The sequence below is a fragment of the Lepeophtheirus salmonis genome, chromosome 7 (assembly GCF_016086655.4).
Source record: "Lepeophtheirus salmonis chromosome 7, UVic_Lsal_1.4, whole genome shotgun sequence".
NCBI lineage: Eukaryota > Metazoa > Arthropoda > Copepoda > Siphonostomatoida > Caligidae > Lepeophtheirus > Lepeophtheirus salmonis.
Genome location: NC_052137.2, coordinates 14,907,357 through 14,917,959, shown reverse-complemented (window position 1 = coordinate 14,917,959; position 10,603 = coordinate 14,907,357). Strand labels below are relative to the sequence as shown.

The window sequence follows — 10,603 nt, the reverse complement described above, 5'->3', positions numbered from 1 at the left end:
CAATGTACGGGATATATTCCTTCAAAACTCAAGTTGTGAACTCTTTTTTTTTTTTTGCAATGTCAAAGCCAGGTATTTTGAATGATTACATCCACCATCTAGGTAAAAATTGGCCACCACCACTTCTTGGTTCGAATGTGAATTCTATAATTATTGTTACTTTAGTCCATTCTATCTAGGATTTGCAAATCTAAGAGATTCTGGGACTATTGTGTTAATAATAGTGTCAGCCATGAAAAAAAATTGAATTTTTCATAAGGACTTAATTCTGAAATATTCATTTCAAGATGTTTAGTATTTAATTATCTTGCACAACGGCTGATTCAAATTGGCATGACTTTCTCCATAATACTTTCGAGATTCAGGGATTTAATCTTTTTTTGCCTAAACTTTGGATGTTTCAGTGTCCTTCAGATTTTGTTTAGCTCTATCACTAACTTTATCATTTTACAATAAATATTCAGCTTCACTTGAAAACTGACGTCGACTTAAATTATCAGTTAAATCCCCACTATCTTCTTCCGCTGAATTGCAATCCTTTTAAGGATTATTATCAGGAGGGGTTAGAAAAATTTAATCTCCTTCTGTTCCTTACTCTAAAATGTTTAATATTTATTGTACTACAAACCAAGAAAAAACAATTTTTCTTAAAACCTTTAGTATATGTATATACAATATATGTATTCGTTTACTCAATTAATAAGCAGCTTTTGTTTTTAAAATAAGATGTCTAATTTAGATAGAATTGTCGGAAAGGAAAAAAAAACATTCACACAAAAAAGGTATCTACTCTTCTTCTATCCAACATACTATATTTAGTAGTTAAAAATAATTTATCCATAAAATTGTGATTAATGTTTCATATAACGAATAATTTTTTAGGATAACTAGACATGATCAAATTAGCATGATTAAAAATTTAAAAATTATGGTATTCATCTTTACTTTTTTAAAGAAACCGTTAAGAATATTCTCAACACGACGAGAGAACTTCGAGAATTAATATGATTAACACCTATCAGCATTTTTTTATAGTCTAATCTGGTTAATACAGTGTTGATATGTATCTGTGAAAAAACAAAAAATATATTTGATGTATAAATTTGTCCACAACGTCAAAGCATATTACTATATATATAGTAGGTTGAGTAGGTTAATAGTTACAATTATAAGTTATATATATATATATTGCTTAACGCTAATTGTATACCTATTATATTCATTATTTATTGTCATTATCCATTTACTGTTCAATAACCACCTTTTTGTTGGGATAAATTCAATATTAATTTAATTGTCGTACAAATTTTCATTAGTATTTTTTTAAATATGCTGATACTATTCGCTTAGAATCAAACAAACAATATTATATTTACAATTTCTTTTTTCTTTTTCCAACGTTCCTTTAATTGGTTAGATGGAGTTGCACTGATTAAGTATAAGTAAACATTATTTGTACTATTACAATTACTCCATCTAACATTGGAATCTTTTGGTGAAATCCATATACATACATAAAGTATTATATATTTCTTTCTCAAGGAATCACATGGGAACGAACGCACAGTGAGTTCAAGAGAATTGTCATTGACCTATGAAAATTCCATTCAAAATTTCTGAGGATGGTTTTTACGGATAAGTTTTCATGGAAAAATAATGATTAATAAATGGAAAACATCACCTCCAATTAATTAGGAACCAGGTGTTATGTTTGGAGTATCAGTTACACCAAAAGTGATTAATTAAATTGTATAAATATGATTATTACTAAATAATATTTATTGTATCTATCCAGAGATACGTTAAATAAATATATTTTCTCAAACAACGAGTATCCTAATCTTTGGTAAGCAAAATAGTTTTTAAATTTTATCAATCAGTTTTAGTAAAATAAACAGCCGTACAACGCCCAGCACTTCCTTTAAGAATTAAAATAAGCATGCTAACTACTGCAAGCCTAAGAATATATTTATACAGCGCAACTTTTACTTCTTTTATCTCTTATCTAAGTTGCCTCAATATTGTAAGGACTTCCAAACAAAGTATAAAAAAGAAAATAAAAAGAAATTGTGGAAACCACCTTAGAAGTGTTTCAAATATAGAGTTTTGTCATGTACTCTTGAAGTTGCTGGCAAATACCTTAAAGATAGCCGATCTAATTGTTTCTTCTGTGAAACAACAATGGAAAAGACAGATATATTCTGTGGAATTGTAAACTCTTAGCTGACAGTTATAACAAAATTCGATAACCCTAAGAAAAAAAGTTTAAATATATAAATAAAACTTTTTATTTACTTCGAACAACGAAAAAATTGATGCAATTATAACTAAGGCGCATTATATTATCTATACATTACGAACTATTAAAGAAAATAGCATTACTGGAATTATACCTATTGTAAAATTATATTATAATTTTTTAACCAAATTCGCTGGATTTTTAGTCCTTCACTATTGTTGCTTTTTTTTTAAATGATTTGTATTGTTTTCGAAGTCTATTGTGTTCTTTGAACTGTCGAATGTTAAATAAAATTGTTTGCCTTATGGCCAAGAAAAAAAACTAATATCTTAATCTAGGACAAGTATATATATTTTTATTTTGGAGTTTAGGTATCCGTTGTTATTGATAAAGTCTTGCCTATTTTGTGATGATTTTTTTATTGTGAAACTGTCATTTTCCCATCGTCTCATCTCTGATAATGTAATATTGTATTTAATTTTTTTTATGAATGTGCACAAATAGTAAATCAAGCACTGCCCATTATTGAAATCAAGGAAACTGCTGAAGATGTCAAGACGTTAAAGAATCATTATTTAAATATCAGGATATAATTTATTTATCTATCTAATGATGTTTGCTAATTGATATAGCTCAATCATTTATTTAAAAAATTGATAAGTTTTGAAATTTAGAGCATAATTAGTTTCATTTTCAAATATAATTTATTTATCTTGTGTCTTCACTGTAAAACTTTGTATGAAAATTATGAACGATGACGAAACAAGGTATTATTTTCTTCTTTCCGTCAGTCAAATGACTTATCTTCAAAGATATATATTTGTATATTAGTTGAATTCAAAAGTAAACAGATTTCAGTTCCATATTAAGAATTGTATGTGATAAGGATAATTATTTTGTAGAATTCTTTCAACTTTATTAAATAAAGGTTCAATGTTACGAGTATATCTGCATATACATATGCAGATCAACAGAGCTGTTTCGAAGTAATTTTTAAGACCACTTGTACAGTTCCAATTATTGAGAGAAAAGTTTGAGTGAAGTTTGAAAAGTAAAGTCCAATATCTCAAAATAAGAGATCCAAGTCAAGTCCCGAGTTTTTGGGCACGTGAGTAAGTGAATTTCAAGCCTTGAGTTAAATGCTAGTCAAGTTACGAGTACAACTTGTGTCCAAGTTGATTAGTGAATTATAATTACAATTAATTGATGACCGAATGAAAGGAATAATATTTCCTTCGTTTCTCTTCTATGTATTGAATGTAACTAAAAAAACAGCACGGACTTTTGAGAGGTAGCGTGAAATAGAAGACATCTTCGATAACTACAGTATTGGTTTCTTTAAAAATGTCACATTTACTTTGTATATTTATAGTTTACATTTCTTGTTAATATTTAGTTGGATCCATTTTTTAGTAATTTACAGATGCATCGGAATCGGAAAGAATTGGACTTTTTTGAAGTATTAGAATTGGTGCAATACTGCCGATTCCAACGATATCTATGCATAACTATTTATATAGATAATAATGACCTATTTGAGCTCATTTTTGGACACATAATTACGTTTACAAATAAGAAAATAGCTAGACTAGAAAACTTCGTTTGGACAAATTCAAAAAATGAAAATTTGCAGGTTTGTACAGAAAATTTAATAGAAAGTAACAATTTAGAAATAAACACATTTTCAGTGGCATATACACTTTAATTTTATCATAACATGTTCAAAACAGTAGGAGTTGAGTCGAGCGGTTTACTCTAAAACCATTAAGTATGTTTGACACTAAATATTTATTTTTTGTATGTTTAAATAATATTGTTTATAACGGAAGTGAAATGGAGTCCATATTTTCTGAGTCATGTTGAAATCATCAGTATCGGTCCTGGGTTCATTAAAAAAGACACGAGTGCGAACTCGAGCACTGGCTCAATTGGACAATTCTACTCTGTGTCCAACATGAACGTTTAACTCAAAACTAGTGGTGTGTCGGTCCTTATTTAGGACCGAGGACGGCAGTACAGTCCCAACCAGCTCAGTTCCACTTCTCGGTACTTAAAGAAAGTAACATTGATCCCTCATGACGTCAATGAGAGTGGCATTCCTTTTTTAAATTATTCCGTTATATTATATTGTTTTTAAGATATGTGCACTAATCTCAATAAATATTTCATTAGTCTTTTTTGGCTTAATAAACCTCCGATGTTTTTATGAAAAATTCCAAGGACCAGCCCCAATGATCGACAGTCCAAAGGACCGATGGGACTTGTTTTAAGACTGGACAGGACTAGACCAAGTAAAGAAGCACCAACACAACACTATCCCCATACCAATCCTCAGAATTACTCTCCTTTCACTCATGAGGGCACACAATCGCAGTTAGATTATATATATATGTGAGTGTGTGTGTTCTCTCGTCAAGGATAATTATAACAGCTTTGAAAAATATACATAAAACACTATTCAGGCTGCACCTTGATACAAAAAATCTTGCACCCGTCTTGTTGCATATACAAAGAAAGCTGATGTTGATTTTACATTTCAAGTATTCTCTTTTCCTATACAATATTTTAATATTAGAATACAATTCTGTTTTAACCATTTATCAGAGTATTACTTTCTTTCCTCCCGTCCCCTTCTTCTTGTGCCTTGCTTACGGTGTGTCCCGTGCTCCTGGTCCCCTCATTACTTCGGCGACGCGTATACGATATTAATCATGTCTATTTACCTAGGTATTGCCATACACAACACGTTCAAGGTCATATTTTGTACAACTCTTTATGTATATTTATTTCATAAGTTTGAATTTGCCGTTACGTCACTAATGAAATAGAATTGAGAAGATTTTAATTTTTCTTTACAATACTTGACTTGATTATTAGTCATAGCTAGGTACAATTTGTATTTACCGTTGTATGTATTTATACTATACAATTTGTTCAAACAATAATTATGACATCAACTCTTCAATAAATTTTATAAATATCCTAATGGGTATATCAATAAAAAGAGAGATTAGTTATTATTGGATGCAAAAATGTTAAGACTACAAACTGAAATATTATAATAATCCATTTATGTAATCTTTCTTCAACGTGATTCTTTTCAGCAGGGCTCTTTTGGCGCACTTTTTACAGCACAGCTTCTTTTCCTTAAAACTCTTTTCAGTGCCATCAAAATTTTCCTTATTTATGTTGTCTTATTTCACTTTAATTAATTTATTTCCAAAATCTATTCAAAAAAGTCCATATTTTGTTATAATTTTAGAATTTAAATTTATCAAAACTGCAGTTGATCGAAAGAAAAATAAATAAACGAAGTTAGGCGAATCTTTTCTACGAAGCATTCGGTTATACTGAACCTCCATTCACCCATTGTTTCCATTCTTAAGAATTAATATTATTCTATTTGTATATCCTAGTGAAATGCCTTCTGATCCCTGCTTCAACTTCATGTTCTGTTCACATCAAGATCTTTGATAGAGACTTCTGATCTCGTGAATCATCGCCACTATGCTCAAGAATACATCAATTCCTCCAGATCTTGTAAGAAATCATCGTATACTTTTATAAGAACTAAAGAGTTTCAGAAAAAAAACAGAATAACTGACTGATCTTATTTCCTATGCATCAAATAAATATTTGCAAAAATATATATTTCTAAAGAAAGAATAATCAAAATCACAAGTCTTACTTAAGACAACATATTCAATTATGTTCGCAAGATCATAACATTGAGCTCTATATTTAATATATTCAGGCTAAATGACAAACTAAGATCTTATTATTTTATTTTTTTACATGATCATTTTATGTTTATTACATAATATCTGATTAGTCTTAATATACTACTTCTTTCTCCAAAATTTTGATGACTTTTTTATGACAAAAATATACCTAGCATAAAAAAATAACGTTAATTCCTAACTAAAGAAAATATATTGAACATATACATAAATGACTTGAATGCAGTCGATCAAAGTTACATTGTAACTTAAAGTAGATTACTTTATTAATTAATGCGTTTTCAGTCACTTTATACACAATTTGATACGTCCAAGGTATTTATTTAGGCTTGATGAGATAATATCCCTTCTGAATGAAGATAAAGAATATTAATGGGATGATATCTCCAGGGATCCTCGTACTAAAATTATCAACACATGAATACAATAGTTATGTATAAATTGTTTTATTGTATATATATATATATATGATCACATTATTTGGGGGCTTTAAAAACTTATGGGGATAGCGATGTCATTTCCTAATTCAATGATAGAGATAGTAAAAACGGAATGATATAGTTAATTGCAGATAAAGTTAAATAAGTTTAGTAAAAGAGGAGATGATTTAAGACATGAGTGAAAGAATGAAGTACAGTGTTCTGAACATGGATAATCAAGAAATTTGATCTAAAAGGAAGATAAACAAATAGAAATGACTATAAAGCTCAACAATCGTGATAAATTATCAAAAATAAGACATTTTGATTGGTGAAAAGTATCATGGAGGAACAAATCAATCGACACTCAATTTTCATGATATTTCCATAACAGGGAACCCTTATCGCATGCTATAGGGGGCAAATATCTTGACCATAATGTTAATAAAAGTTGAATCAAGTGTGCATTCTTCTTAATTGACGGTTTCTAATCCATGCTTATGTCACTCCATTTGTATTCCTCGTTAGAGAGGATAAATCATGTTCCATGCCTTTTGAGCAAATAGTTCAACTGATATAAACTGAATTTTGCGAGAAAATGATTGCACTAAATTTTGCTAATTCTCAAAGTCCCTTAGAGGATGAGCACAGAAAGTATAAAAAATGATTTAGGAGTTTATTCTAATATATGATAGATTAACTAAATTCAGATAAGAGTTGAAGACGTCAGGGAGCTTCTTCGTTCACGGGTTGACCCTCGAGCCTCGTTCATATCTTTCATCCCTTCAACACCTCACTTCATAACATTGACCACAAACCATGGAGGAAGCTAGATATAGAATAATAAATATTATTCAATTGATGAATTAGGGTTCTTCGTTATAAGGGAATACTTGCTTGGCTATTGCACTGAGGGTGATACATTAGTAAATAAAGCACGTTTTAATCACCTAAATAGTGATCGAAAGACTCTTCCTCGCCACGGACTAACCTCTAGAACAGAATATCCTCCACAATGTATCAACTTTTCATCATCTCACATGGCACTCAATTTCTCCTCTTAAGATCTTGGGCGAGATATAACTTCAATGGCGAATGGCAGCACATTAGAAGAGCAAAAGCTCTTTTCGTTTTTCCAACACGTTGGGTAAGACTCCTCCGACATCATAGGGAGTTTATTTCAAGGCTCAATGTAGGCATACTGCATAAATACTAAATAAATGGAATACTACTCTTTATCCGAAGGCTCCGTGCTTGTTATTGTTGTTATTGGACAACTAGTGATGATATGATCCTTACCTTTTGATTGAGTAAAGTAATTCCAATATAATATAAATATGAAACGCCAAAATGATACTACGCCAAATAGAAGCAAGTTGAAATGATCTCCGCTAAAAAAATGCACACCCAAATGAATGGACACGAAAATATACATAAGTATACTATTACCTAAGATAGTATTCATGTATTTATAAGTTTTTGGCAAAAAGATAAGCATGTCTACATTTTGCGGTAAAAAACAGCAGTTATACTATCACCAAGTGGCATAAAAAAATTACTTGATACAAATGTACCTGTTGTTGGTTAGTATTGTGAATTTAAAATTGAAATTTATATTGGAAAATGTTTTATTTCTTTTGACTCAGATTTGTTGGTTTCATATCAATATTTAAGCGTAATAGACCCAAAATATATGTTCAATTTTGTACAAATAATAACCAACGCAATTACTCAGGTTTATTTATATTTGTATGTTATGTTTAATATTTAAACCAAATAAAAGAATGATATTAAAAAAAATACCCAAAATTTGATAAAATTAAATATGAGATTATATATATACAAAAATAATCGATCTTATTTAAAATTCAGTCTAGACTGATTAAATATATAAATCGTTTATGACACCATATGTATTTTCAAATTGTGAACACGGTACAATGACGTAATAAAAAATTATAAAAGAGATTGTTCGGTGGAATTGTCATCCCTCCTCGAATACGGAACTTCGAATTCGAGCATTTCTTGATATGGATAATCAAGTTAAAAGTATGTTCCCATAATTCCATTGATATTCTTTTGGTTTCTAACTCCTTGAGAACACAGACCTCCACTTAATCCGGTCTTAATGTATTAAGAATTATCACAGTCCTTAACAATTGTCAAATTAAAAAGTATATCAATATTTAAAATTGTTATATATTTTAGTTTTACGGTTACTATTTAATATTGCATATATGGATCGATAGATTCTGAACTGTTTTGATTGATATATGTATACAGTATTTGTTCTATAACATATCGTGTACTTATTATATTTTAAAGATAATCCAGATATTTATAGTAACCTAGTGGTAGTACCCGGTATTGGCCAGATATATTAGGTGTCGACGAATATACAAATTATGCTTCATTAATATAGATTAAGATAGCTCTCCAACAAATTCTCAGTCTTACTCTCTGTTTTTCATGAGCGCACTTAGACTTAGTACCTCACTCAATAATTAAACCGTCTTCAAAATTTAAACAATAATTATAACAACTTGAGAAAAAAATTGATTTGATGAGTCAGAGAGTACTTTTGCTTGTTGCTAAGCCTCGTCTAAACTCACATTCATTTTTATTATACATATATTGTACATCTCTTTTTTAATATGAGTTGAACTAAACGGCTGCAAGATTTAATTCATTTTATATAGTACTCCCTGCATATTAGACTCATTTTTTTCGTTATAATATGTTTGTATAAAAGGATTTTATACAAAGCACCCTGTGACTGTTTTTCATACATTCATACAGACATTAAGTTAACTTTACTTTAAGGAGAAGATGTATGATTTTTGTTTTGTATAATGAAAACAACAATTATATTTTATCTAGAAAACAAACAGAAATTCAGTCTCTGATCATATATGAGACTGAAAAAAATCCATACTTCAAGTGAAACCAGATGATACTGTTTTACTGTCTAAATCCCTGTTTTTGGACGGAAAAATTGGTTTAATTGTTCTACTTAAGACCAAACTATTACTAGTGATATGAATGCAACAAACTCTCCTGGACAAAATCCAGAGACCAGGACTGCTTGGTCTCTGTCATCCTATGTGTTCGACGTTCAATCGAGGGTTGGAGGAATTCTCCCCCTTTTCTGAGAGGCAGAGCGTCTTGCAACAATGGCTCGTCTGCTCATTGTCAATACCTACAATGAGAGCATTAATAAATGGTATCATCTCAATACAACAAGTGTTCCATCTAGTTTTGCTCAGGACACAATTATCTCCAATTTGTTTCGTAACCTCCAAAAGGACGAAATAAATCGAAAGAAAATATAGAAATGCAACTTTCTTGATAAGGACATTGAAGACAAAACTCATATTTTCTCAGATGGATCGTAGAGTGACCGAGGCGTTGGTTCGGGATTTGTAATCACTAAAGGTGATCAAGTTGTAGGGGAAGCCTCCATAACCCTCACTCCTCAAAACACTGTTTTCCAAGCCGAGATACTTGCCATAAAAAGGTTCTGTCTTGGATTAAAGACCATCGTGAGAAATGGGGTCCCAGAGGATTTTGTATCTGGTCAGACTCTCAAGAAGCAACTGGAGCATTGCAGTCGATAGAGACAAAGAGTTATCTTGTCCAAGATAGGATTTTTTTTTTTTGAGGTTGTTAGCTAGTGAGGTCCTTCTCTCCCTCTGCTGGGTAAGTGAGCACAGTAATATCACTAAAAATAAGGTGGCTAATATGCTGGCTCAAGCTGAAGCTCTGGATCAACTTCCTACCCGAATTGTTGGAATCCTGTGGTCATCTCTAAGGGAGAAGGTTTCTGCCCATTACATAGAAAAATGGCAAACTCTTTTGTCCAACTTTGACTATTGCTGTCAAAGTCGTGCGATGCTCCCACGAGTTAGACTTGGGAGGTGGAAGCATCTCTTGAATTTTTCGAAAGTTAAACTGAACCGAGGTGTTCAGTTTATCACTGGGCATTGTTGCTTACGCCGACACTATTATTTCATGCACTATGAAGTTAGCCCACTATTTCGTGGGTGTAGTTTAAGAGATGAAGAACCACTTCTTCTAGTTTATGAATGCCCTAAATTTATGATTGAGAGTACACAGTTTTAGACAATATTCAACCTTTTCAAGGACATTCCGTCTCCAGCCTTTTAATGAATTGTGATATTGGTAGCTAGCTGAACAATGCACCA

General features: G+C 30.8%; 1 long non-coding RNA gene across 1 annotated transcript; it reads right to left on the bottom strand.

The window, feature by feature from the left end:
* Positions 1-6,215: 6,215 nt before the first annotated feature.
* Positions 6,216-7,493, bottom strand: LOC139906050 (uncharacterized). Its single transcript, XR_011781250.1, has 2 exons — positions 7,296-7,493; positions 6,216-7,227 (listed from the first exon to the last, which is right to left on the bottom strand). It is a non-coding gene; the product is annotated as an uncharacterized lncRNA (long non-coding RNA).
* Between the last annotated feature and the right edge of the window lie 3,110 nt (positions 7,494-10,603).